Genomic DNA, 26,172 nt, shown 5'->3' on the forward strand with positions numbered 1-26,172 from the left:
ATTTTAATAATTTGTAGTAAACACATTTGAAGTACAGGATAACTTCAATTTTATTATACCAGTTATCAACATTCATTAGACAAATTATCACCACCATCAAGGCTAAAAATGTATCTGTCACCTCCCAAAGTTTTCTCTTGCCCCTTCTGCAATTATTATTATTATTCTGTGTGTATGTGGGGGTTGGATCACTTAACATAAGATCTACCCTCAGAGCACTCCTTAAAGATGCACTACAGCATTGTTGGCTATACACATGGGCTGTATAGTAGGCCTCCAGAACTGTTATCCTGCACGATGGAATCTTTGTACCTTTGGACCATCATCTTCTTATTTGCCACTGACCCCAGCCTACAGTTCTACTCAATGTTTCTGTGAGTTGGTCATTTAGAACTTCTACCAATAAGTGAGATTGTACAGTATTTACCTCTCAGTGTCAGGTTTATTCCATCTAGTACAATATTCCTCAAGTCCTTCTATGTTCTTTATGTCCTGAATATCATATTTTCTCCTGTGTTAGTGCTGAATAATATTCCTTTTGTGTATATACCACATTCTCTCTGTCCACTCATCTGTCAATGGACATTTAAATTGTTCCCATGTTTTGGCTACTGTGATAATGATGTGATGAACATGAGAGTGCAAGGGTCACTTTGAGACCCTGACTTCAATTCCTTTGGGCCTATACTCAGAAGTGGGCATGCTGGCTCAGATGGCAGTTCTATGTTTAATTTCTTGTGGAATCTCCATGGTGTTTTCTTTATGGGATACACCAATTTATATTCCTACACCACCCCAGGAAATCACCAACACATCAAGCTTCTGATGTCCTCCATCAGTGGTGTCACCAATGACGTTCACTAAGAAATATTTACTGAGTGACTAAATAAATTTTCCAATAATATTTATCAAGTGACTATTTATTGAGTTCCTAGGTGGTGAGCATCGCTTTGGGTGCTTAAGATACATCAGGGAGCAAGAGACAAAAGCCCTACCTTCGGGGAATTTACCTTAGAGTTTGGAGTGGGAAACTAGAAGTAAACAAATGATACATACTATCTCAGGTAGTAATAAGAGCATAGAGGCTATTTTAAATAGGAAGAGTCACGAACATCTCCATTCCATTCATATCTCCAATGCTTAAGGAATGAAATAATTAGAACATGAGTGTGAGTATGAAGGAAGAAAATGCCAAGTATAATAAACAGCAAGTGCAAGTTTATCACAGAAGAAATTTCAAAGAGACCAGCCTAGATAGTGGGTAAGGCAAGAGGTGACAAGAGAGAGAAAGTAAGTTGGCCGAAAAGGAAGGGTGTGAGGATTTTTAAAGCTCAAGATTAGACTTTGGTTTGAGATGGAAGCCCTTGCAGAGAATCTGATCTTTAAATGTTTTTTTTTTTTTTTTTGGAAGGATGCAAGGGTAGAAGCAGAGATACATTTGCTAGGACTTTACAGAAATGTCTACACCCTTGATCTTTCCTTTTTTTTTTTTTTTATGCTTTTTACACCCTCACCAAGTTCCCAGACTAGGGGTTGGATCTGAGAGTTGCAGCTGCCAGCCTACATCACAGCCATAAGCCACAGCAACACAGGATCCAAGCTGCGTCTGTGACCTACAACACAGCTCAGGCCAACGCTGGATCCTTAACCCACTGAGCCAGGCCAGGAATTGAACTTGCATCCTCATGAACTAGTCAGGTTCGTAAGCTGCTGAGCTACAACAGGAACTCCCTCCTTTTCCTTTTATTTACTATGTTAGTTGTTAATTTTATTTCATTTTCTTCTCACCCAGGACTTCATAGTTATCATTAGCAAACACTTCACTACCTCAAAAAACTCCTCTGAACCTCTGGCTTTAGATAACCCTACTTGCTAAAATCTTAATCTCAAGAAGTCCTTATATTTTACTCACACAGAGGTCCTACTGAGGACAATTAATTGTACAGAGGGAAAGAAAAGTGTCTTTATGCTTTCTAAACGTAGAGCACACTGCCACTTACTAAAAGTTTGGTCCTATACCTCTTGCCTTTTCCCTTTAATAAAACATTTAAAATAGCACTCATTTTTCTAGATCATCTCACACGTCAGTCAAATTCAGAAAATAATCACCTATTTCGTACAGAAAATTGACTCCATTGGCATCCCTGCCTTCAACTTCCCACCCACCCTCTTCTGTAAATTGTTCTATGTCTGATCCCATTTTTAACATTTCCTCTTCAGTTTTAAAGATTAAGACGACTTTTCTAAAAATGTTCTATCACTGTGCCTTGGCTTTTATTTCCTCCCTGATCCTTGGAAAACATTTTAGGTAAGATGTTATTGCTAATAAAGATTATCATGATTAAAATAAAAATGATAATCCTTCTATTTGCAATGTGATTTATATGCATTTTCATTTCATCCAGACTCAGCTATTATTACAACTATTCCAAGGGATAAAACTGTAGTATAAAGAGAGTAAGCAACCTTCAAGGTTATCGTAAATGAGTTCAGAATGATTAAGCTTCCATCTTGAAATTCCATCCCCTTGGCTTCTACAATTCTCAAATTGCCTAGAAATTCTCCTCTCCTCTACATCTCTCTCCTTTCTAGGAAACCTTCATAAAGATATATAGTTTTCTCTCACACATTACATTAATGTAATCTAGGGATTCTTTCCTCCGTTTCCTTCTCTTCTACTAGATTTTTCCAATATGATCTCGTCGAGTTGTATGTTTTCATTACATCAGCGGCCAATTACTCCTAAATCTTTAGTTCCAGCCTGGACTGTTTTCTCCCCATTTTGGTATCCTGTGTTCAACCACATTCTGGACTTTTCCAACTTCAGTTACTTTTATCCTTGTCTGTTTCATAAATTATAAGGAGTCTTAGCATAAGACGCCACACCAAAATACAATTGACCCTTGAACAACACAGATTTGGCCTCTCCATGTCTGCTTGTATGCAAATTGTTCAATGGTAAATGCATTACTGCAGAATCCATGGATGTGGATTGATCTGTGAATGTGGAACCGTGGTCTCCTTGTTGGGACTTAGAATCAATCCCTTGAGAACAGAAAGGAAGAACTGTACCATAGACCAGGTTGCTTGAACAACAGATAATCATTTCTCATCATTCCGGAGTTTGGAAAGTCCTAATCGGAGTGCAGCATAGCTAGGTTCATTGTGGGGGCCTCTTGCTGGCTCACACTCAGCTGCCTTCTTCTTGGGTCTTCACAAATTGGAAAGAGGAAGCCCTAGTGTCTCTTCTTCATCTAATAAGGGCACTAAGCTCATCCCAGGGTCTCCAGCCTATGACTTCATTGAAACGTAATGACCTCCATGAGGCAACCACATAATCACCTCCTATTATAGTAAATTAGAGCACAGGGCTTCAACATGTGAATTTAAGGAGCTAAAAATATTCAGTCTCTGACATAGGGTAAGCCATTCAAGAGCAGGGAAAGTAGATTGTCATTTTATGTATTATTCCCATCTCCCAGTAGATTTCTGTTATCTAACAGGTGGTCATATGTTCTACATTTGTCAACTGCACTATTTTCCATTTGAGTAATTCATACAGAAATAAATTTTTTTAGTTGAATAAGTAAACATCATGGATTTTGTCATAAATCGTAGACCCTGATTTTGTTGTAGATGAAATAAAGGAGGAGGAAGAGAATGAAGGATAAGAAGAATATAATAGGAAGAGGAGGAGGAAGAGAAGAAGGAAAATCCAGCATACTGTCATAAATACCCATTCACAGGATGCATCCTAATGCTGTCCCTTTCATGTCACACTTGTGATACAGAAGTAGCCCTTTATTGATTTTGCCCTTGTAAATGAAAGACTCTGGCATTTTCAAATGGAATGGTGACTCATTACAGAGGATATGATATCTGTTTCCTTCATCTAAAATATCAGGACATGTTCTGGTCCATCTGTCTTTCAAAATGACGTCCTGTTCCTGGAGGATGAAAGCTCAAGTGACAGAAGAAAGCTACTCCTTGTTTGGTGTTCTCTATTTTCATGTCTTACTGTCACACATAATCCCCGTCTTCCTACTGTGTTGAGGAAGCAAATGGTGGGTGGACTAATGCCTACATGTGGGGGCTCCAACCTAAAATATGAGTGAGTTAAACTTAATTTTAGGTGTCAAATTTGTACACAGGCATGTGTCCATTTTTATAAGCTGGCTGTTGTGTGTTTGCTTTTTGTTGTTGTCAGTAGGCCCTCCTGAGCAGCAGCTCACTTTTCATTCACTGGACTGTGAATGTCAAAGGCCTATGAGAATAGCGCCTAGCAGCACTGCTTAAATAAATCAATGGAGAAATAAATGGAGGAAGAGAAGAAATAAGTGAGGAATGCAGGGAGAGAGAAAGAATAGAGAAAAAAGGATGTAAATCAAAATGAAAAATGACAGATTTATTCTTAAAAATCAGACTGGTTTCAATGATTGCTAAACACTAAACTCTATATATCTTACATTCTATTGAGAGTATACTAGAGATAGGAGTTTTTTCTTTTTCTTTTTTCTTTTCTTTTTTTTGCCTTTGTGAGAGACAATATATAAGAAAGATTTTTTTTTGTCTTTTTTTTTTTTAGGGCCGCACCCTTGGCATATGGAATTCCCAAGCTAAATTGGAATTGGAGCCCTAGCTGCTGGCCTATGCCACAGCCACAGCAACGTGGGATCCATCCGAATCACATTTGTGACCTATCCCACAGTTCATGGCAACGCTGGGTCCTTAGCCCACCCATAGAATCCACATCCTCATGGGTACTAGTCAGGTTCGTTACCTCTGAGCCACAATAGGAACTCCATGGTTTACCTAAACTTGAAGCGATTTTATGATATTCAGTTTTGAATACATTAAATTATCAAACCAGTGTTGAAGGGGTGAATTTGTATAAAATTTGCTCAGGGACTTAGTTAAACCTAATTTTTTCTTTTTTTGAGGATAGTCATGTTAACACATGGCTTCCATTGAGGGACATGAGCCCCTAAAACATAGGAAGGAAATTAAATTCCAGAACATAAGCAGCAAGTTACTATGTGAGATATAAAGTACCAAGCCCTACAGTCATTTGACTTTAAAAATAAGAATTATTATACCAGACAATCCAAACATTAATGGATTTTTGCAAACATCTGCATTCACTTTAAGACCTAAACTATTCTACAATCAATATAATAAAAGTATATTTTCACAATGAATAGGAAACACACTTGAAATAAATGATGACTCCAATTTTACCATGTCAGTTATCACTATTTATTTGACAACACATAAGATTTGATAAGACGGGGGTTCTCCTGCAGCACAGCATGTTAAGAATCCAGTGTTGTCACTGTATCGGCTCAGGTTGCTGCTGTGGCTGTGAGTTCGATCCCTGGCCCGGGAATGTCCACAGGCCACAGGCACAGCCAAAAAAAGAAAAAATTGAGGAGATGGTATCATTTTTAGCATAGACTTGTTTCGCTCTGACAGGATTCATTAAAATAGCATAAATGGTTTTCCACAGAAACATTTTTACCTTTTCCATTCACGTCTACATTTGGCTGAGTTCAGCTACTTTTCCCTTTGTCTTATTCAGAGATTCTAAACTAACACAGGGATTAACCTTTGTTGGGCCCATTGGTTTCCTGTCACTCTGCTTCACAATCTTCTATTGTAAAAATCACCCTGTTAAGTTTATTTTTAGTATCTGTGGGGACAGTTTTGGGGCAGTATTTTCAGTTCTATAATATGATCTTATAATTAACATAATTTATGAAAGCACATGGAGGATTGCAGTGTATTTAAATACTTACCAATCCTCTAGAAAAGCACAACCTCTCCTAGAGCTTCAGAATTGCAGCTTCTCTGACTGGTGAGTCTCACGTTGGGGAAAATGGAATATATTTATGTGCAATATAGTCCAATAGCTTATTCTAACCTTTTACTTGCTAGAATAAGTTAGAAACCATTTATAAAATCTTTATTATGTAATTAATTTCTCATTGCACAACAGGCGACATGATGGTTCTGTGTCAGGATCTGAATGTGAGTTCAGGCTTTCAATGCCTGTGATTGGCAGCGATCACTGCACAAAGTGACTGAGCTGGAAAATGGAGAGGTGATCCCTCTTTTCTGTTGCTGGACTGCATATCCTAGCAGCCTTTATACCTCCTTGCCGAAATATATGATCAGCACTTTGTTAGTCATTTCTTTGACCCTAGCCTTTTAAATTTTACAGAAAAATCATCTCTGGAGTAGCATCAGCTATCTTTTTGGAAATGTGTATTATTGCAAAGGTTAAAGTAACATTTTTCAAAGTTACTGTATACCCAGCACTAATCAATTTGTTTCCCTTTGCTTGTCCTTTTCTTTTCTTTTCTTTTCTTTTTCTTTTTCTTTTTTTAGGGCCACACCGGTGGCATATGGAGGTTCCCAGGCTAGGGGTCGAATCGGAGCTGTAGCCGCCGGCCTATGCCACAGCCACAGCAAAGCTGGATCCAAGCCACGTCTGCGACCTACACCACAGCTCACTCAATGCCAGATCCTTAACCCACTGAGACTGAGCGAGGCCAGGGATGGAACCCGCAACTTCATGGGTCCGAGTTGGGTTTGTTGACCACTGAGCCATGATGGGACCTCTGGCTTGTCCTTTTCTTCATTGGAAATAGGTTCTGGTTTTTTTGCATGGTTAAAACTGTATAACAGTTCATTTTGTTTTAATAATTTATTTATTTAACACCTGTACATTTCATTATATTACTATTACTATTTCAGTACATTACATTTGCATGGTTAAAACTGTATAACAGTTCATTTTGTTTTAATAATTTATTTATTTAACACCTGTACATTTCATTATATTACTATTACTATTTCAGTACATTACATTACTATTTCAAACTGTTATCATTGTGTCCTTTGGGAAATATTTTGTTAGCATACTTAAATTGTCTAATTGTCTGTCCATGTATCTATCTATCGATCGATCTAGCAATCTGTCCAAGACAGCTTTCTGTGAATTTCCCTCAATCTTCTCATTCCTATAAAGTCCAGATATAATCAGAACTAAATGTTACATCATTGTTTGTATCATTACATGACTGAATATTTGGTTTCATTATTAGGTGATAGGAAAACTTCACCAAGAAATGAAAATTTTCATAGTTTGTTGCCACAGTCCCTTGTTTAAACAAATTAAGCAAAATCACCAGATAAGGAACATGGAGACACCCTCAGTCTTGAGTTAAGATTGATATGTTAGATATTAAGAGTTATTTAGCAAAAGAATATTTTCTTCGGTTGTAAGACAAATAAGCTATTGTAATTTTTTTCAAAACTGATGATTGAAAGCATTTACTCAGTATTGCCTATGTTTAGAGAAATATTTTTATTTAGATATTTAACTAAATAAATAGTTTGATTCACTGTCTTTTTAAAAACTGGTGGTCTAGTGGTTAAGGACCTAGCATTGTCACTGCTATGGTACAGGTTTGACCCTGGTCCAGGAACTTGTGCACGCTGTGGGTATGGCCAAAAAATGCTTTAATTTAAAAAAATAAAAACAACAGAACTAGGTTCATTTATATCTACAGAATTATATAAACATATCAAAGAGTCCCAGATTAGGTTAATTATGTAGAATGAAATTATTTGGAAAATTAAATTACCAATTCCATTTTCAATATATCTACCAATATTTTCCCTCAAATTTCTTTTCAATTTGACTTTTCTCTACCCAGGGTCATTTAGTTTTCTAATTACACTGCAGCATTACAGCACTTACATAAGTCTTAGGCCAGAAACCTGGTTCTTTTTCACTAACTCTATCATAAAACTAGGCCCTGTTGCTTGTCATTCGACCTTCTAATTCTCTCTTAAACTCTGCCTTATCAGTCCTAATGGCATTTTGTAAAGCCCCTATCATCTCACAACAATCTAAGTGGTCAGCCTGTCTCCAGTTTTGTCCTTTTAACAAGCTGAACTATTTCACGTTGATGCCATGTCTCTCATTTGTGTGTGTGTGTGTGCCGGCTAATCCCTTTCTTTAATATGCTATACAATGTAGCGCAAGGTTTACCGCTTTATTTACTTCAATGCTCCCATACTCTTAGTCCAAGATGTCCATCTGGTGAGTGTTTATAGCACGTTAATGTTTCCTGATGACAGCACTTATCTTTGCTTATCAAGGTCACCAGCTAGTCTCTAAGGGCCATGATGTCACTGTGTTTCCATAGTCTTTGTATTTCTAGTCTGTTTCGAAAAACCATTTGGAGAAGAGTTTGATCACTAAATCACTGACTTATTAGTGCAGAGATGAATGTACTACTAATTTTTCAATATGCTTTCACAGGACTCGCCCAAATATGAAGATCCCTCTTTTTGCCTTTTTAATGGCTCTTTTGGTTGCCATGATTGTAAGTATGATTAGAAATTGTAAAGAATATGATACCACTAATCATCCGAAGTGATTCTCTCATGTCATGTGTTCTGTCATATACTGCATGTACCTGAATGTGGCTTTATACATTTTATTGTTTTTATGGACAGTTGCCTTGAATTAATATGCATAAGTTTATTAAGGACCTAGAATAAATCTTGAATACCTCTCCCCACATACACACACAAAACATACGGATACTGAAATAAAATCAGCTAAATGTAAAAATTAAATCTGTTAAGAGCCCAATTAACTGTGAGATGGAGAGGCTGATAAAGGACATACATATTACAAGCTCTACACTCACCAGCTGTTAGCAGTTCCTGGCGTGGCTGTCATTTACCGCTGTGTGTCACAGGTAAAAGGGTCCTCTCTGAATTGCTCTCCTCTTCCTTCTCCTCCATCTTTGAAGGTAATGATCCTTTGCTATGCAAAACCTTGTCAGTTTGATTAGGTCCAATTGGTTTATTTTTGCTTTTATTTCTGTTGTTTTGGGAGACTGACCTGAGAAAACATTTGTAAGGCTGATGTCAGAGAATGTTTTGCCTGTGTTCTCTTCTAGGAGTTTGTAGCACTGGGAACTCTGTCTGGTCACTTATGATGGAGCATGATAATGTGAGAAAAAACAATGTATACATGTATGTGTGACTAGGTCACCATGCTGTACAGTAGACAATTGACAGAACACTGTAAACCAGCTGTAATGGAAAACAAAAATCATTATAGATAGATAGATAGATAGATAGATAGATAGATAGATAGATAGATAGATATAAAGTAATGATCCATTTCTTCTGTTAAAAACAATGATCCATTTCAGTTTTGTATTCTTTGTGTCAAGATACTGAGATATTTTTCGAAAAATAATAATTTTCCTTTTACTGATCCAACTAGCCCTGGCAGATGTTTCTCAAACAAGTTGGTTAAGACATCAAAATCTGGGAGTTCCCATTGCGCTCAGCGGAAATGAATCAGACTAGCATCCATGAGGATGCAGATTTGATCCCTGGCCTCGCTCAGTGGGTTAAGGATCTGGCGCTGCTGTGAGCTGTTGCGTAGGTCACAGACGTGGCTCAGACCCCACGTTGTTGTGGCTGTGGTGTAGACCAGCAACTGCAGCTCCGATTCAAGCCCTAGCCTGGGAACTTCCATACGCCGAGGGTGTGGCCCTAAAAAAAAAAGACATCAACATCAAAGTCTATCAGATTATTTTTTTTAAAAGAAAAGAAGGAAAAAACTGAGACTAACAGAGGAAAACATAATACCAGAAACTATCAGCAAAGTAAATATTTGAAATTAAGTTCCTTTTGAGCTACTGAAATATATCCATACCCCCCAAAAAAGAAAGTTTTACTTGAGCAAATTCAAATTTTAAATTTAACTTTCATCCTCTGTTCACAATGCTACATTCTCCTCCCTTGTACACACACAAGCTTGTTCCAGAGTGAATTGATATTTGTATCTAACCTGTTAATGATAGCAAAAATCTTTCCACTCATTTTAAAGATGTCATTAAACAAAACACACAAAGAAACTAGTTTAGTGTATCACTAAAAAGTAATTAAATAATTAATAATTTAGTAGACTGCGTAAAATTTTGCCTCCATTTTATTTAAGGATAATTGTTGCAGCTAAATACATTTTACACTCAGTCTGAAGTTGTAAAATTAAGATATTAACTGATTTCTTTTTTTCTTTTTTCAAGGGTGCTGATTCATCTGAAGAGGTAAGACAATTTCCCTCACCTGAAAAGGTGATAATTAGACATGTATCAAAATTTAATCAGTTCTATATTTTAACAGAAACGTGATTGATATAGAAAAAATCATGAAGGATCCCCCGATAATGTGGTGGAATACAAAGATATTTTCTTCTGAGTGTTGATTATATGAGATGATTCCATGCTAAACTCTCAAACCTATTTTCATAGTGAATGGCTAATGTGTACATTTATTTATTTATTTATGATACAGTGGGAAGCACCCACAAGACTTGTGTACTAGTAGCATTTAGATGGAAACTCAATGCCACCTTGAAGAAATCAAGTTTCTCAGAACTCAAATATCTTGGGTAAATCATTGCCTTGGCCTAAAGAATAATTGAATTTATAATTTTATTAATCATAATGTATGCCTAACAGGGCACGGAGGTTGCAAAAAAAAATGCATCTAATGAGGACAGTTCCCACTTTCTGATTCTTCTGGAAGATGATGAAGTCATTAGATGGTATTAAACTGACCATATTAAAGAAGATTGAAAATGTCATTAATTTCACATTCCCTTAATGAAATGTATCCCTAATATCTCATTTTATTTTGACATGTCATATCAATGTGATAAGGTCTCAAAAATTCTTACTAACCCAGTAAGTAGATGAATTAAAAATAGCATCAAATAAAAAGATGTGGAAGGCAAGAAGAACGATATTTGGATTAACAAAAGGAAATACTAAAGAATGTAGATGTTTTAAGAAATAACATTCTCATTAGACTTTAAGGATAAGAAGCAATTCCACTACCCTGGAATTATTAGTAAATTCCTCCTTCTGGAAAGTTCACGGATGGGCAAAGGAGGATAAATTTAAAACTTTTTAAATTTAAAACTTTTTTGAGTGGTGTGCTACAATCCATAGCCCATATGTAATGTACTCCAACAAAATTGTCAACATACAGAAAAAATGTAAAAGCCTTATCATTTTTACCTTTCTTATAACATTTTTCATATAAGAAAGTGAAAACCTATTCGAAGTTTGAAAAATAATCATCCTACCAACATTTACGACCTAAATTAGAAATGGAAATTATTGTGGAATGCTGCACTCTCGTTGTCTCAATTCTCTGCAATTTTCTTTCCTTGTTTGTATACAGAGAAGGTATTACCGAGCTTCATATCTGCCATATCAACCACAGCCATATCCACCAAATCATCCTCATCGTCTTCCTTATCAGGAGGCATAAAGTGCCTCTCAGTAAGCACAGAACATGATCACAGAGGTACGTCAGGTCTAATGACATTTAACGTTTTTCAGAAGTATCAATGGTGGTGACTTAAAACAAGAAAAAAAAAAATACAAAAGCAAGACATAAACCCTAAAACAGTCCCTGTTTGAGAAATGCAGCTTGGGAAGCTCTTTTAAAGTGCACTTATTTATCTAAATGTTTCCAAGAGAAAATTTCTGTCCTACTATGGTTAAGAGGCTGGGCTCTTGTGACCAGATCACCTGTGTTTGTACACTAGTTCTGACAACTAGCAGCTTCAGGACCTTCCATGAACTATTATTAATCTTTCCGAAAACTTAATTTTCTCATGGACAAAATAGGTGTAATAATAATCCTCTTCATAAGCCTGGCAAAACTCCCAGAAGAGATATTACATAAGAGCCCTTAAACAGAATTGTATGAAATTGTGACTGCAGGCTGACCTGGCACTAAATTTGTGCCTGGATAGTGTTTAAATCTTTTCCATCTAAATGTAAACTTTGGAGATGCTGAACAAGCACCACGTGGAGAACCTGTCAGAAATGTAGAGTCTGGAGTTTCCCTGGTGGCTCAGTGGTAACGAGCCTGACTGGTATCCATGAGGATGTGGGTTTGATCCCTGGCCTCACTCAGTGGGTTAAGGATCCGGTGTTGCTGTGAGCTGTGGTGTAGGTTGCAAATGTGGCTCAGATTCCCATATTGCTGTGGCTGTGGCTGAGGCCAGCAGTTAGAGCTCCAGTTTGATCCCTAGCCTGGAAACTTCCATATGCCATGGGTGTGGCCCTAAAAAGACAACAACAACAACAACAAAAAAAAAAAAAAAAGAAAAGAAAAAAGAAAAGAAAAGAAAGAAAGAAAAGAAAGGTAGAGTCTGAAGCCACACACAGACCTAATATACCAGGATCTACATTTTAATAACTTCCCTCCATGATTCATAACTCAATAAATTTTGAGAAATTTTGCCTTGGGGATTCTGGTGAGTAATTAGGATAGGGACTACTGCTCTAATATAAACGAACGACAATATAAGGGATTAGTACCAGTTTACTAGTAGAAAGTCAATTTTATTTAAAATGTTCAAAGTTTCAATCTTTATAAAACATTAACTATTTCACTGCAGAGTAAAGCAATATTTATGGAGTTAAAAAAAAAGTCCTACAATTTAAAGGTTAAATAGTTGCAAAAGATTTTTCATTATTTTAAAAAGCAGGTGGAGAATTTATTTAAATTATATTGTCTGTTACCTTTAATGACAGAACAGAGCCTGATCTTGACACCCTAGACATTAGGTAAAAGGTGAAGATATTTGATCCAAGAGGGATATATTAAAATCTTATTTGGCAGAGATAAGTATGGACGAAATGTACAGGCTGTATTCAAGTGCCAGAGAGACTGAACTAGGTTGGTAAGAGAAACTTCAAAGAAATATAAGACGCCCTAAGAAAAGGCAGTCAGAAGACTGCAGACAGATTGAAAGGAGGAACTAATCAGAGAAGAAGAGAAAAAGAAACAGACCCAAGTTGTCAGGACTGGATTAGCAAAATCAATGTGCTCTTCAAACAGTTTTCAGAAAACAGACATGGTTCTGCTGCTGTTTGTCTACCTGTTTCTTTGTTGTTGTTTTTACTTTTATTTTAATTCAGTGAGCAATTGTGTGTGTGTGTGTGTTTGTGTGTGTGTGTATTTATATGCATATATGCCTCACTTTGAGTAAGGGAAGCTGAAGAAAATAATTTGGCTATGTTCATTTTGAAAGAGAATAGCATTTAGATTGAAAGGTCAAGTGGGCTAAATGCAAACATCAGCCACTGAATCTCATGTGAAAAGTAACAAGTGGAGATTTAAAAAAAAAAATACACCTCTGAATTTTTCAGTATTTATTATTTCTTATGTCCCTGACGTACCAGGAAAAGTAATTGTAGCACCATAAATAGTTTGGCTAGGAGATTTGAAGACATGGAAATAAATAAAGGAGTTATTTTAAAGTTTGGAAAGAAACTGTTGAAAATAAACCCTGTTCCTTGTGTTACTATTTTAGGACTTCAGGATCCAGGTGAAATTGTATTCATTTGGTCATAAGATATTTCCTAACCATATCTGAGCAGTCAGTGAGACAGCCCCTGGGGATATAAATACCAGGAAGCATAAATCTCTGCATCTGACAGCTTATCTAGTTTTAAAGATAGCACAGGAAACTATACCCATTACTTGTGATGGAACATGAGAAAAAAAAAGTATATATATATATAAAACTGGGTCACTTTGCTATATAGCAGAAATTGACAGAACATTATAAATCAGCTATAATAAAAAAATTTTTAAAGAAAAAAAAAAACATCCATAGCAGAATAGTTCATAATAGCCAAAAGTGGAAGTGACTTAAATGTCCATCAATGAATGAATAGATAAACAAAATGTAGGATAGCCATACAATGGAATACTATTCAGCCATGAAAATGAACAAAGCCCTGATAGATGCTACAACCTGAAGAAGCCTTGAAGTTTATCCTAGGTGAAAAAAATATAGTCATCAAAGGCCATATATTTATGATTCCCCTTGGATGAAAATCTCAGGTTAGGCAAACCTATAGAGACAGAAAGCAAACTGGTTGGTTCTTAGGGCTGGAAAAGTTGAGGGGTTTGGGGAGTTTGGGGATCACAGCTAAAGGCTGGAGGGTTTGCTTTTCTTTCTTTCTTTCTTTCTTTCTTTCTTTCTTTCCTTCTTTTTTTCCTTCTTTCTTTCCTTCTTTCTTTCTTTCCTTGCTTTTTAGGGCTGCACTTGTGGCATATGGAGGTTCCCAGACTAGGTGTTGATCAGAGATACCGTTTCTGGCCACAGCCATAGCCACAGCCACAGCACTGCCAGATTCAAGCCATGTCTGTGACTTACACCACAGCTCACAGCAACGCCGATCCTTAACCCACTGAGCAAGGCCAGGGATCAAACCCAAAACCTCATGGTTCCTAGCTGGATTTGTTTCCACTGCATCACAACAAGAACTCCTGGGGGGTTTCTTTTTGAGGTGATGAAAATATTCTACAATTGACTGTGGTGATGCTTCTGCACCTCAGTGAATTGTATACTTTGAATGAGTAGATTGTATGACATATGAATTATATTTTAATAAAGGTGTTATCAAAAATAAAATAATTTTTTAAAAAGATGGCTGTAAAAACAATCATCAGTCAGAATATCATTTGGTATAAAAGGTATGAAATCAAATGGGTTATTTCAGCATATTATAAAGTAGGAGTATGGCAGATTGAGTGAAAGGGACTGTAGACAGAAAATACGGTGATCCACTGAGAAACCATCATGATACTTTAGTATGAGAAATAAGAGCTTGAGCCAAGACAGTGTTAGAAATAGCACCAACTTAATGTAAACTCTGATTATATAACTATTTTTTGACCACATTTTTTTTTACATGAAGTAGTCAGTTTTTTGGTCAAGGATCTTTTGCCTTGTCAAATAAAAGCTTGCATAATGAGAACAAAGATAATTGCAATAGGCAAAATGTTCAAACATCAGAAATCTGCAAGTGTAGCAAAAGCAAACAGAAACAGGCTTTCCTTTCTAGGTAGAGAAGGGTAAGCAAAGATTAGCGGAAACTTTTCGGGAAAGTTGGGCAAGCAGAGGGAAGTAACCTGAAGGGTCTAACAGAAAAAGTGTCCATGGCAATCAGCCGAATCTCAGGATAAGCTGTTAAGGGGCACGTTCCAGTTCACCTTTTAGTGCTTGTTCAGGCTCAGGGGCAAGCAGAGATCAGGGTCACCGGGGAAGGAGGGAAGCCTGATTCACACATGGAGAAGACACAGCAGGTGTAACATTGTGAACACTTGGTCAGACGAAAAGGAATGCATATGGCTGCAACTCAAAAACAAAAAGCATAATGGTATTCGTAATGATGTCATTAGTTCAAATTTCATTTTTATTGTTTATTTAATTTTTAGAAAGTTTTCTCTTTATCCACAGGCTTAGTGACAAGTTCTATTTGGCTGGTCCTCATGATGATTCTTCTCAGTCTTCCTCATATCTACAAATCTCAGCCCTCAGGGAAAAAAAAGAAAGAAAAAAAATTCAGTCAATACTGTTAGATGAATATCACATACCTGAGATCAAATATCAATACTTTTAAAACCATAGTAAAAATATTCTTTGAAGTATTTGATTGCTTTCTACTTCTTCTATGTGTTAAAGGGTTAAAATTAAAAAAAAAAAAAACTTACCATGCATAATAAATTGATCTTTCAAGCATATACTGGATATCCCATTGTATTTGTTTCCTAGGGCTGCCATAATAAAGTCCAAACTGGTGGTTGAAACCCAGAAACTTAGGTTCTCACATTTCTGTTGGCGGAATCTCACTCTTTCTGACAGCTCTAGACTACAGTTCCTTTTTTCCCCTTCTTAGTATCTGGCATTGGTCACCAATTTTTGACATTCTTTAGATGCCTCACTTCAACCTCTGTTTCTGTTGTCATGAAGCCAGCTTCTCCTGCCATGTCTCTCTTTTTGTAACGACACCAGTCCTATTGGATTAAGAGTCCACTTTACTCCAGTTATGCCTTTATCTTAACCCACTGCATTGGCACTGACCCAGATCTCCAAAGAAAGTCACATTCCAAGCTATTGAGGCTTAGGAGTTCCCACCATGGTGCAGCGGAAACAAATCTGACTAGGAGCCATGAGATTGCTCAGTGGGTTAAGGAGCTGTCATTGCCATGAGCTGTGGTATAGTCCGCAGACGCGGCTCAGATCTTGCGTTGCTGTGGCTGTAGCATAGGCTGGCAGCTGTACCTCCAATTCGACCCCTAGCCTGGGAACCTCTATATGCCCCCCCACCAAAAATAACCAAGGTATTGAGGCTTAGAACTTCAGTATACCTTTGGGGGAAAGACACAATTGAATCCATGACATTAATCTTCTTCTTAGTTTTCAGCCAAATTTTCTGCTACTATGATATGCCAATCCTTCCTACATTCTTCAGTGCATCAGTATTTCTGAAGAAAAGATGTACAATGCTAACTAATAATCTTCTGGGAAAATAATTTGGAAGAAAGCAGGTCATGAAATACCTGGGTAGTTATTCAAAGGGCGAAGCAATAATTTAGGCAATCTCATTTTAATATTGAAATATTCTGTCCTAAAAGAAACTTTTTTTTTTTTTTTGGTCTTTTCTAGGGCTGCTCCCGTGGCATATGGAGGTTCCCAGGCTAGGGGTTGAATTGGAGCTGTAGCCACCGGCCTACGCCAGAGCCACAGCAACGTGGGATCTGAGCCGTGTCTGTGACCTACACCACAGCTCACAGCAACGCCCGATCCTTCACCCACTGAGCAAGGCCAGGGACCAAACCCGCAACCTCATGGTTCCTAGTCGGATTCGTTAACCACTGCACCACAATGGGAACTCCCTAAAAGAAATCTAATCCAAGCAGTTGCATGAGGCACTAGAATGCTAATCAAGATCTCATCTTTCTTGTAATCCTACTTGTAAGGAAAACTGATTCACATTTAGCATGTAGCTGGAAAGATGATCTAAGCTGTAAGATACAATTTTTATGAGATAGAAATTTTATTCACCCAAATTCGTGGAGATAGGGCTTCCCTTTCTAAGAAAATCAGCCTGAACTGAGGGCCAATCTTCAATCTCCAGAGGGCTGAGCACAACAAGGAAGTCTCCTGTGGAACCAAAGACTTTTGAAGGGAAAAAAAGAGAGAACTGATGGTCTAGATGCTGAGCAAAGAGTCAGAGTAAGGAAGTAGTAGATGCTGAGTTGTGTGTGTAGTGTGCTTTCTCCTAAACTGCCTTTTCATCTTCTACTTACACACTTCTGGTGTGAAAATGACATTTGTAACCTAAGAAATCTAATACAGAACTCTTTGTTGTGTCCTCCCTTAGTTCATTTCACTGTGTAGTTTCTCAGATTCAATATATGAGAATAATCTTTGACTTTTTTTCCCACTGACCTTCACTTTTTACATATGGCCAATGTATATCTGGTATGCTCTAACATTAACATACATATTTAAATTATATACATTTGAAGTTACTCTAATATATATTAAATATACCTCATATGTATATTTAGTCAAATATGTGTATATTTGACTAGAACCTCAACTCAGCACTCAGCAGCTCATTATCTAGTTTTAAAGATGGATATAAAAACATGTTAATTGTCAGTCAGAATATCATATGATAAGAGTGATGTGAGGAGTTCCTGTCATGGCACAGTGGAAATAAATCCAATTAGGAACCATGAAGTCATGGGTTCGATCCCTGGCCTTGCTCAGTGGGTTAGGGATCCGGCATTGCCATGAGCTGTGGTGTAGGTCACAGACGTAGCTCAGATCTGGTGTTGCTGTGGCTGTGGTATAGGCTGGCAGCTGTAGCTTGGATTGGACCCCTAGCTTGGGAACCTCCATATGCCACAGGTGGGGCCCTAAAAAGACAAAAAGACAAAAAAAAAAAAAAAAATGGTATAATGGGATGACTTATTTAGGCATGTTATAAAAGGAGGACTTTGGCAGGTAGAATGAGAGGAATTATGAGAAACAATAAAGTCCCTGGGAAACTATCAAAATGATTTTGCATGAGCAATGGCAGTGTGAACTAAGAAAATGTTAGATATAGCAACAATTTAGTGCGGACAATGATTGCATCAATTTTATAGAATAATCTTAATGTTTTCTTTATATGAAGAATTTTAAATAGGCACAGGTTTTGGTGAAGGATCTTTTGTCAAATCAAAGGTAAACAAAAGTACAGTCTGATAAAGAGAGACTATTCAGAACCAAGAGTTTTGAAAGAGGAAGAACAAGCAAATCTCAGAAATCTACAAAGACCTCAAAAGCAAATAGAAACAGAAAGAGAGAGAAGTAAAATTAGCAAAAACGTTTAGGGAAAGCTGGGCAAGCAGAAGGAAACTAGAACAGGAGGGAAAGGGGCAGGGTACAACCTTTGAAAGGGAGGCATAGCTCTTGAGGACACCAAAAAAGGGCTGGAAGCAATGAGACCCAAGAGGGTGGAAGGTTGACTTCCAATGGGCCTTGAGCCTCAGTATGTACTCAAGGTAGTACATCAGCTAAATGACACTCCCGCGGGTGCCTGGACAATTCTGTGGCCAACAATAAAAGGCTAAAAAGTGGGCAGTGGCCTAATTCCTGGAAATCTCCACCGGTTTCCACCCCCCCAGAATAGTGGGAAAATGCTCCTACTCATCAGCCTATGAAATTACCCAGCCCATAAAAACCACAATGCATTCTGGGGCCTCTCATTCTGAGATGCCCACACCCTGTCCATGGAGTGTGTTTCTCTCAGGGTTACTCCCTCGCCTTTTGCGTCAGACCATATTTTGTCCATGGAATGTATCTCCCAGGCTACTCTAGGCTTTCGACGTGGCCCACACTTTGTCTATCTCCGTCCTTAAACAACTCCTTACCTAACACTTTGACGCTCACTTGAATCCTCCATCTTTGAAACATAAAATCTGAACTCCAGTGTGTGACTTGAGACCAAGTATATGACTTTAAAATAAGAATGGGTTCAAGTCCTAATCTCTAATCTGGGTTTTGGCTGGGCTTGTGTCCTGGCCCGTGAGTTCAAGTTCCAATCTGAGTTGTGAGGAATCAAAATGACTTGTAGGATCTAACTGAAAAAGTGTCCCCTGTGGTCACCTGATTTCAGGATGAGCAGATAAGGAGGCACATTCCACCTTTTAGTGCTTGTCCAGGCTTGGGGTGAGCAGAGATCAGGGGCACCAGGGAAAGAGAGAGTTTTGATGAACAGGAAGGATACAAAGCAGGGAGTTACAAATGGGGACTTGTGAACACTTGGTCAGAGACAATGGGATGGATTGGCTATCACTCAAAAGCAAGCAAGCAGAGTGATATTAGCAAAGACTTCACCTGATTTAATAAAAAGTATATTTTCTCATTTTCTGCAAGATTGTTAAGTCCTCTTTGCTTTGGCCTTATGATGATTCTTGCTACTTTCCTGCTGTGTCCAAACCCCAGCTTTCTAAATGACAACAGCGACAAAGAAAAGAAAAATGTTTTTAAATTCTGTCAGTTGTTTTCCATGAACAACACATATCTGAAATCAATTACCAAGATTTCTAAACAGTAGTAAATTTACTCTCTGAGGTATTTGAAGGTTTTCCACTTTCTTTGCTAAAGTATTTCAAAAATTAAAAAAACAAAAAATACTTTCATCATGGCTCAGTGGTAATGAACCTGACCATTATCCATGAGGATGAGTGTTTGATCCCTGGCTTCACTCAGTGGGTTAGAGGATTGGCGTTGCCGTGAGCTGTGGTGCTCATCGCAGATAACAGCTCAGACCTGCCATTAATGTGGGTGTGGTATAGGCTGGTGGCTGCAGCTCTGATTTGACTCCTAGCCTGGGAATTTCCACATGCCATGAGTACAGCCCTAAAAAGACCAAAAAAAAAAAAAAAAGAGAGAGAAATAGAGAGACTTGCCATGCATAATAAATTGATCTATCAAGCATATATTGGATATCCAATTGTATTAGTTGCCTAGGGCTGCCTTAACAAAGTGCCCAAACTGATACTAAGGGCCAGTCACCAATTGCCAGGGGTTGAACACAGCAGAGAGGGCTACTGCTGGGACCAAAGCCATTTGAAGGGAACAAAAGGAGAGAACTCAGGCTCAGCTGCTGAGCAAAGAAGAGAGAGTAAGGGTTAAGAGATGCTGAGTTATGTGTGTTGCATGTGCCCTCCTGAACTGTCTTAGAACACTCCACTTACACACTTTTGGTATATAAAGGACATCTGAAATGTACTAAATGCAAAATAAAACTCTTTGTTAGGCCCCTTTCTGAGTCTCAGTTAATTTCACTGTGAATTTGTTTAGATTCCAAAAACCTAGGAATAATCGGAGATTTTTTTCTCATCTGCCTTCATTTTTAACATATAACCAATGTATATTTGGTGGGCTCTAACTCTAATATTATATGTATAACATATGTATATACACACATATATATATACATATATATAAGTACATACATATGATAAATCCTCAACTATTTGTGACCACAGCGAGTGTTATTCATAAAGGAGATCAACTAGAGCATGGTTCAAAAAATATACACGGCAAGAGGGCATGTGGACATCCTACCAATTAGGCATTGTTAATAAATTAGGCACTGAGAAGGAAACTGGCTTTGCGATTTTCTTTTGAAAGAGGCTTATTTGAGCATCAGCTATTACACATGTGATCATTGGCTTAGCACACAACTAGTTCCTTCTACATGTACACATTTTTTTCAAATTTTTAAATTATGGTTCTTTCCATTTCTGGTGACGTGATTCTGGCCAATTAACCCTATTTTCTCTAGTGTACTAACGTCCTAAAAAAAGTTGCTGGAATAATTACTGTAATAAAATTTCAAGGCACATATTCAACGCCTGACAGAGAGCAGGTACTTAAAAGTGGTGGCAAGGATATTTATCACTTTCTAGAATTGGGGGTTAGGTGCTTTCCCATGAGTCATTTTTTGAAATCTTTACACAACCCTGTTGAATCATCCAGACAAAGAGTCCAACATTGGACAGATTAAAGTTACTAGCCTCAAATCACAGCACTAGTTTATGATATAGAAAAGAAATCAGTATTAGAGCCATTAGCTTTCAAAGTCCATGCCATTTATAAGACTCCCACATTGCCTATATTAATTTCTTTTTGCTATAACAAATTACCAGAAATCTAGTAGCTTAACATAATGCAATTTTTAAAAAAGCTTTTGTTAAAGTAAAAGGGTGGGGATATGAGCACCATTATGAAACTTATCACCATTGTCAAGACCGTAAACATACCCATTGTCTCCCAAAGTCTTCTTCTACCCCTTTTATTACTATCATATTATTAATTATTATTTTGTGTGTGTGTTGCAGTAAGAACAGAATATAAGATCTACTTTCTTAGCCAATCTTAAGGATAGAATACAATACTCTTAGTTATAGGCACTAATGCTGTATAGTAGTTTTCCAGATCTTACTTTGCATAATTGAATCTTTGTGACTTCTGTCACCTTCCCATTTGCCAAATATGCAGCCTCTGACAACCACAGATTTACTCTATGCTCCTATGCATTTGACAATTTTAGATTCTACATAGACGTGAGATCATAAAGTATCTGTCTCTCTGTGCCTGGTTTATTCCAATAAGCACTATATCCTTCAGGTCCCTCCATGTTGTCTCAAATGGCAGAATGTCTCCTTTTTAAAGGCTGAATAATATTCCATTGTGCATATACACCACATTTTTACTCATCTATCCATCTGCTAATGAACAGTTAAGTTATTCCCACATCTTCATTGTTTTAAATAATGCTGCCACGAACATGGGAATGTATGTGTGTCATTTTGAGATCTTGATTTCACTCCCGTTGGATGAACAGCCAGAAATGGTATTGCTACATCAGAAACAGCTCGATTTTTAATTTGTGGATTTTTAATTTTTGGATTCCATGCAAAGAGGTTGCATGGAATCACATTCCCACAATGAACCAGGGATCCCTTTTCTCCATAGCCTCACTGATACTTTGTACCTTCTGTTTTCTTAATATTAGCCATTGTGATTGTAAGACTTAAAACAGTAGCCTTCAGTTTTCCCTCTCCTGCCCTTTGTGTTACTGTTGTTATATTTTTTATTTATTTATTTAGGAATAATTGACACTAAATATTATGTTAGTTTCTGGTGAACTACATAAAGATTCACCACCTACATATGTCACGAAAAGATCCCTACAGGAAGTCTAGGAACCATCTACCACATCTTCCTTATAAGGACTCAAGCAAAATCACTACCTTTATTCTTGTTCTTGTGGTTGCCATATCTTTAAGTACATGAGAAAATGTAGAAGATAAATTCTTACTGACTACATTGATGAGATCCAATTTTTGTTAATTACATCAACAGATCTAATATATTTATGTTCTAAACTATATTTGCATTCACCTATAACTTGTCTATTTTTTTTTTACATAAATGTTTTGCTCAAGTTAGATCACAAAATTTCCTGATGGTGACCAAATATACTTTCATTTACATGAGGAGATATATTTGGCTCAAAATCAAAATTGAAAAAGATTGCTCAATAAAGAGGCGAGGTGACAGAGTACTCTTGAATATGAAAATCATGGAATAAAATCAGTGTTTCCTGGCTTGATTTCATCCATGTCTTTATACTCATCAATGACTTCCCTGGACCTCTCTTCTGTTTCTGGTAAAATTAGAGGCCCTTTCACCTCAGGGATTCCTTGTATCTAGATACTGGGAAATGTCATTCATGATTAGTGAATAGTATCCAAATACTAATGTATGCTCTTTTCTGAATTTAAAATTACAAATGAGTAGCAGAGTCATCATTTATCACCTTGTAGTGCATGGAAAAGAAAGAAGGTGGTGGGTAACAGGAAAAAAGAAAAGAAAAAAAAATAGTTTAGTAAACCCATCAGCAAGCACATACTAGAATTTAAGAAGTTGAGGAGTATTTGTGTTTTGATCTATGTTCACTACTAGTTTTACAAGTCTTTAAATAGAAATTGCTGGTTTAATATACCAATTACTCCATGATCTGTATCAATTCTGTGTTTAATCACGATAGTGGCACCGGAGGTGTTGTAATTTTCCCTAAGGAAACTGTTTGACAGTCTATATTCAATGTGCATCTAACATATGACACAGCCACACCATTCCTTGGTCATATCCAAGAGAAAAAAAAAAGTACATCTTCAAAAATCCTTGTACAAATAATATAGCATCTTTATTCGTGACAGTCCCAAACTAGAAACAGCCAGGGTGTCCTTCAGCAATATGTAAATGTGTATATTCTTACAATAGACAACTCAGCAATAATTACAACAACATGGATTAAATAAAAAAAAAAAACCAATGTGCCACGGGACAAAAGTTAGACAGCACAGAACATACACTCTATGATTACATAGAAATGATGTTCTAAAACAAGAAAAACTAATTATTGATCAACTCAGAAAAGTGATGGTTTCTGAGAGGGGTGATCAAGTGGGAAAGCATAGAAGGAAACCCCATGGGACGATAGAAAATTAAGGCACCTCAACCCTGGTGACTGATCCATTAGATACTTAAAATATGTGCATTTCAAGGAGTTGCCTGGTGGATCTGGCATTGTCACTGCAGTGGCTTGGGAATCTGCTGTTGTAATGAGGGTTCATCCCTGGGCTAGAAACATGTACACACTGTAGGTGCAGCCAAAAAAAAAATGTGTATTTTATCATGGATAAATAACAGTTTATTAAAAGACTTTAATTAATGAAAAGAAAAAATTTGATCACTACAACTGAAGGTGAACTGTCCCCATTCAAGATCATTTCCATCCACAGTTCCTCAGAGGTACCCACGATTGTTTAATTAGAGTGTACACTTCCCAGGCATTATACTATACCTAAACTACACATGTGTATAGCTATTCCAATAGATAGCAGACATTTAGTTTAAAAAGGATTGTTTTTTTCTGTGTATTAAAGTAACATTTTGACCTTTAGTGACAATTGCATGTGTGAGTTTTCATAAGATTTCATTCCTAGATTTCTCAAAGCACACCAAAAATAATTGAATTCATCTTATTTTTAGAAAAATAAATTTGTTATCATTCTTTACAACTCACATTAATTTAATGTTGTTTTTTGCTGCCAGAGACCATTTCAGACTTAGAAATTCATCAGTGTCCACATTTTTTCCAATGAGTCTATATTCACTAATCAGTAATATTTTTCATGATAATTAGCATCTCTTAAATTATTATTAGCTCTTACTAACCTGTGTTCCTGTTTTGTTTCTATTATCAGAAGTCCCTTGGCCCTTTGGATTGCTTATGATCTAAGTCTCAATTCCCTTAACTCTGAGCAAACTCCCCCCATACATTATTTTCTTTCTGGACCTCTTGATTCTTTTTTTTTCCTTTTTTTTTTTTTTTTTTGGTACACTCCCATGGCATGTGGAAGTTCCTGATCCAGGGATCGAACAGCAATCCAAAGCACTGCAGTGACAGTGCCAGATCCTTAACCCACTGGGTCACGAGGGAACTCCAGGACTGCCTGATTCTTAAAGACATTTATGCATATAACTGTCTTAATAAACTATCAATACAATCAATGTAAAGTATTAAACATTATTAACATTAAACATATGACGACAGGTATCATATACAACGTTAAACATTAAACATATGATGACTGGTGTATACCCATTGGAAAAAATATGGGACTTCCTGTATTATAGGATTTCTTTCTGTTGAACTATATCCTATAAAACTTATCTACTCTGGGTCTTTTATTTCTAACTGGTGGTAAGACCTTCCTTTTCTTTCTGTTCTCATATTAAGCTATACATCAGTAACATCAGAAAGGGCTGAAATGATAATAGATAACACTGATAAGGGCTTTGTCTTTAGTCTGTTCTTTAATATTTTCCCCAATCCCACTAGATAGCTAAGTATCATTGTATGCTGTTTATTTTGTATTCCAACTTAAACTTCTCACTGGTATTTCAAACTTTTTATAAAACTAAGCTCCCAATATTTTCCCCCAACCAGCTCCTCTCTCAATCTTTGCCATCTCATTAAATAGTTACATCATCGCAAGTGATCAAGGCTGGGGTAATTATTGACCTTTTCCTTTCTCTCACACTTCACCTTTAATCTATTAAGTTCTATCCTCTCTAATTTTCAAAATATATCTAGAATATTACAATTTCTCACTACCGCCTCTGCTGGTGTAAACACCTCTAGATTATTATAATAGGCTCCAAATTGATCATAGTTTTTCACTTACCCCCTCAGTCTACCTCTTAGGAGGTAATCCCAAATTACCTTCTACTCCATTAGTTTCCAGTGTAATTATTTTCTCAAAATCCTTTGAATACCCAAGAACTCTGCATTATTGTTTCTATTTGCCTCTCTGAGTTCGTGTCCACCAGCTTCACCATTTTCTAGCCACACTGGTCTATGAAAAATTTCTCAAATTTGCCAGGCAGACTCATAAGTCAGGGACTTTGTAGATGAGCTCTTCTTGAACTATCCACATGCTTTACTGCCTTTAAGTTTTATTGTCTTGCTCAGGGAGACATTTCCTGGCCAGACCATCTAACAGTGACCACCCCATCTCTACAATACTCCCTAATCTCTTTCTCCAATTCAGTTTTCTCTTTTGCATGCATCATGATCATACCAACAATTTATTACTTATTATGGGTTCATCTCTCTCAGCCAATTAAAATATAAGCTCCATGAAAGCAGATTTTTCTTTCATTTATGGATTTCTTTTAGATACTTAGAATAATTTCTGGCATATACTATGTTCTCAACAATTACTTACTGAATAAAGTAAAAAAACCTTAACTACAGTTCCAACTTCAGCATCTGTCCAAATATTTTGTTCATAGAATGCATTAAAAACTTCAATTACAGGAGTTCCTGTCGTGGCGCAGTAGTTAACGAATCTGACTAGGAACTATGAGATTGTGAGTTTGATCCCTGGCCTTGCTCAGTGGGTTAAGGATCCAGTGTTGCCGTGAGCCGTGGTGTAGGTCACAGACACGGCTTGGATCCGGCCTTGCTGTGGCTCTGGCGTGGGCCAGTGGCTACAGCTCCGTTGGACTCCTAGCCTGGGAACCTCCATATGCCGTAGCTGCAGTCCTAAAAGGACAGAAAAGACCAAAAAAAAAGTTCAATTACATCAAAGATTTGAGATCTTTCTACAGAT

General features: G+C 37.1%; 1 long non-coding RNA gene across 1 annotated transcript; it reads left to right on the forward strand.

Moving 5' to 3' along the window:
• The first annotated feature begins 5,771 nt into the window (after positions 1–5,771).
• On the forward strand, positions 5,772–15,657 carry LOC125138018 (uncharacterized). The gene is made up of 5 exons (XR_007137563.1): positions 5,772–5,854; positions 8,333–8,396; positions 10,125–10,145; positions 11,287–11,412; positions 15,374–15,657. It is a non-coding gene; the product is annotated as an uncharacterized LOC125138018 (long non-coding RNA).
• The last annotated feature ends 10,515 nt before the right edge of the window (positions 15,658–26,172 follow it).

This window comes from Phacochoerus africanus, chromosome 10 (genome assembly GCF_016906955.1).
Source record: "Phacochoerus africanus isolate WHEZ1 chromosome 10, ROS_Pafr_v1, whole genome shotgun sequence".
In the NCBI taxonomy this organism is placed as follows: domain Eukaryota; kingdom Metazoa; phylum Chordata; class Mammalia; order Artiodactyla; family Suidae; genus Phacochoerus; species Phacochoerus africanus.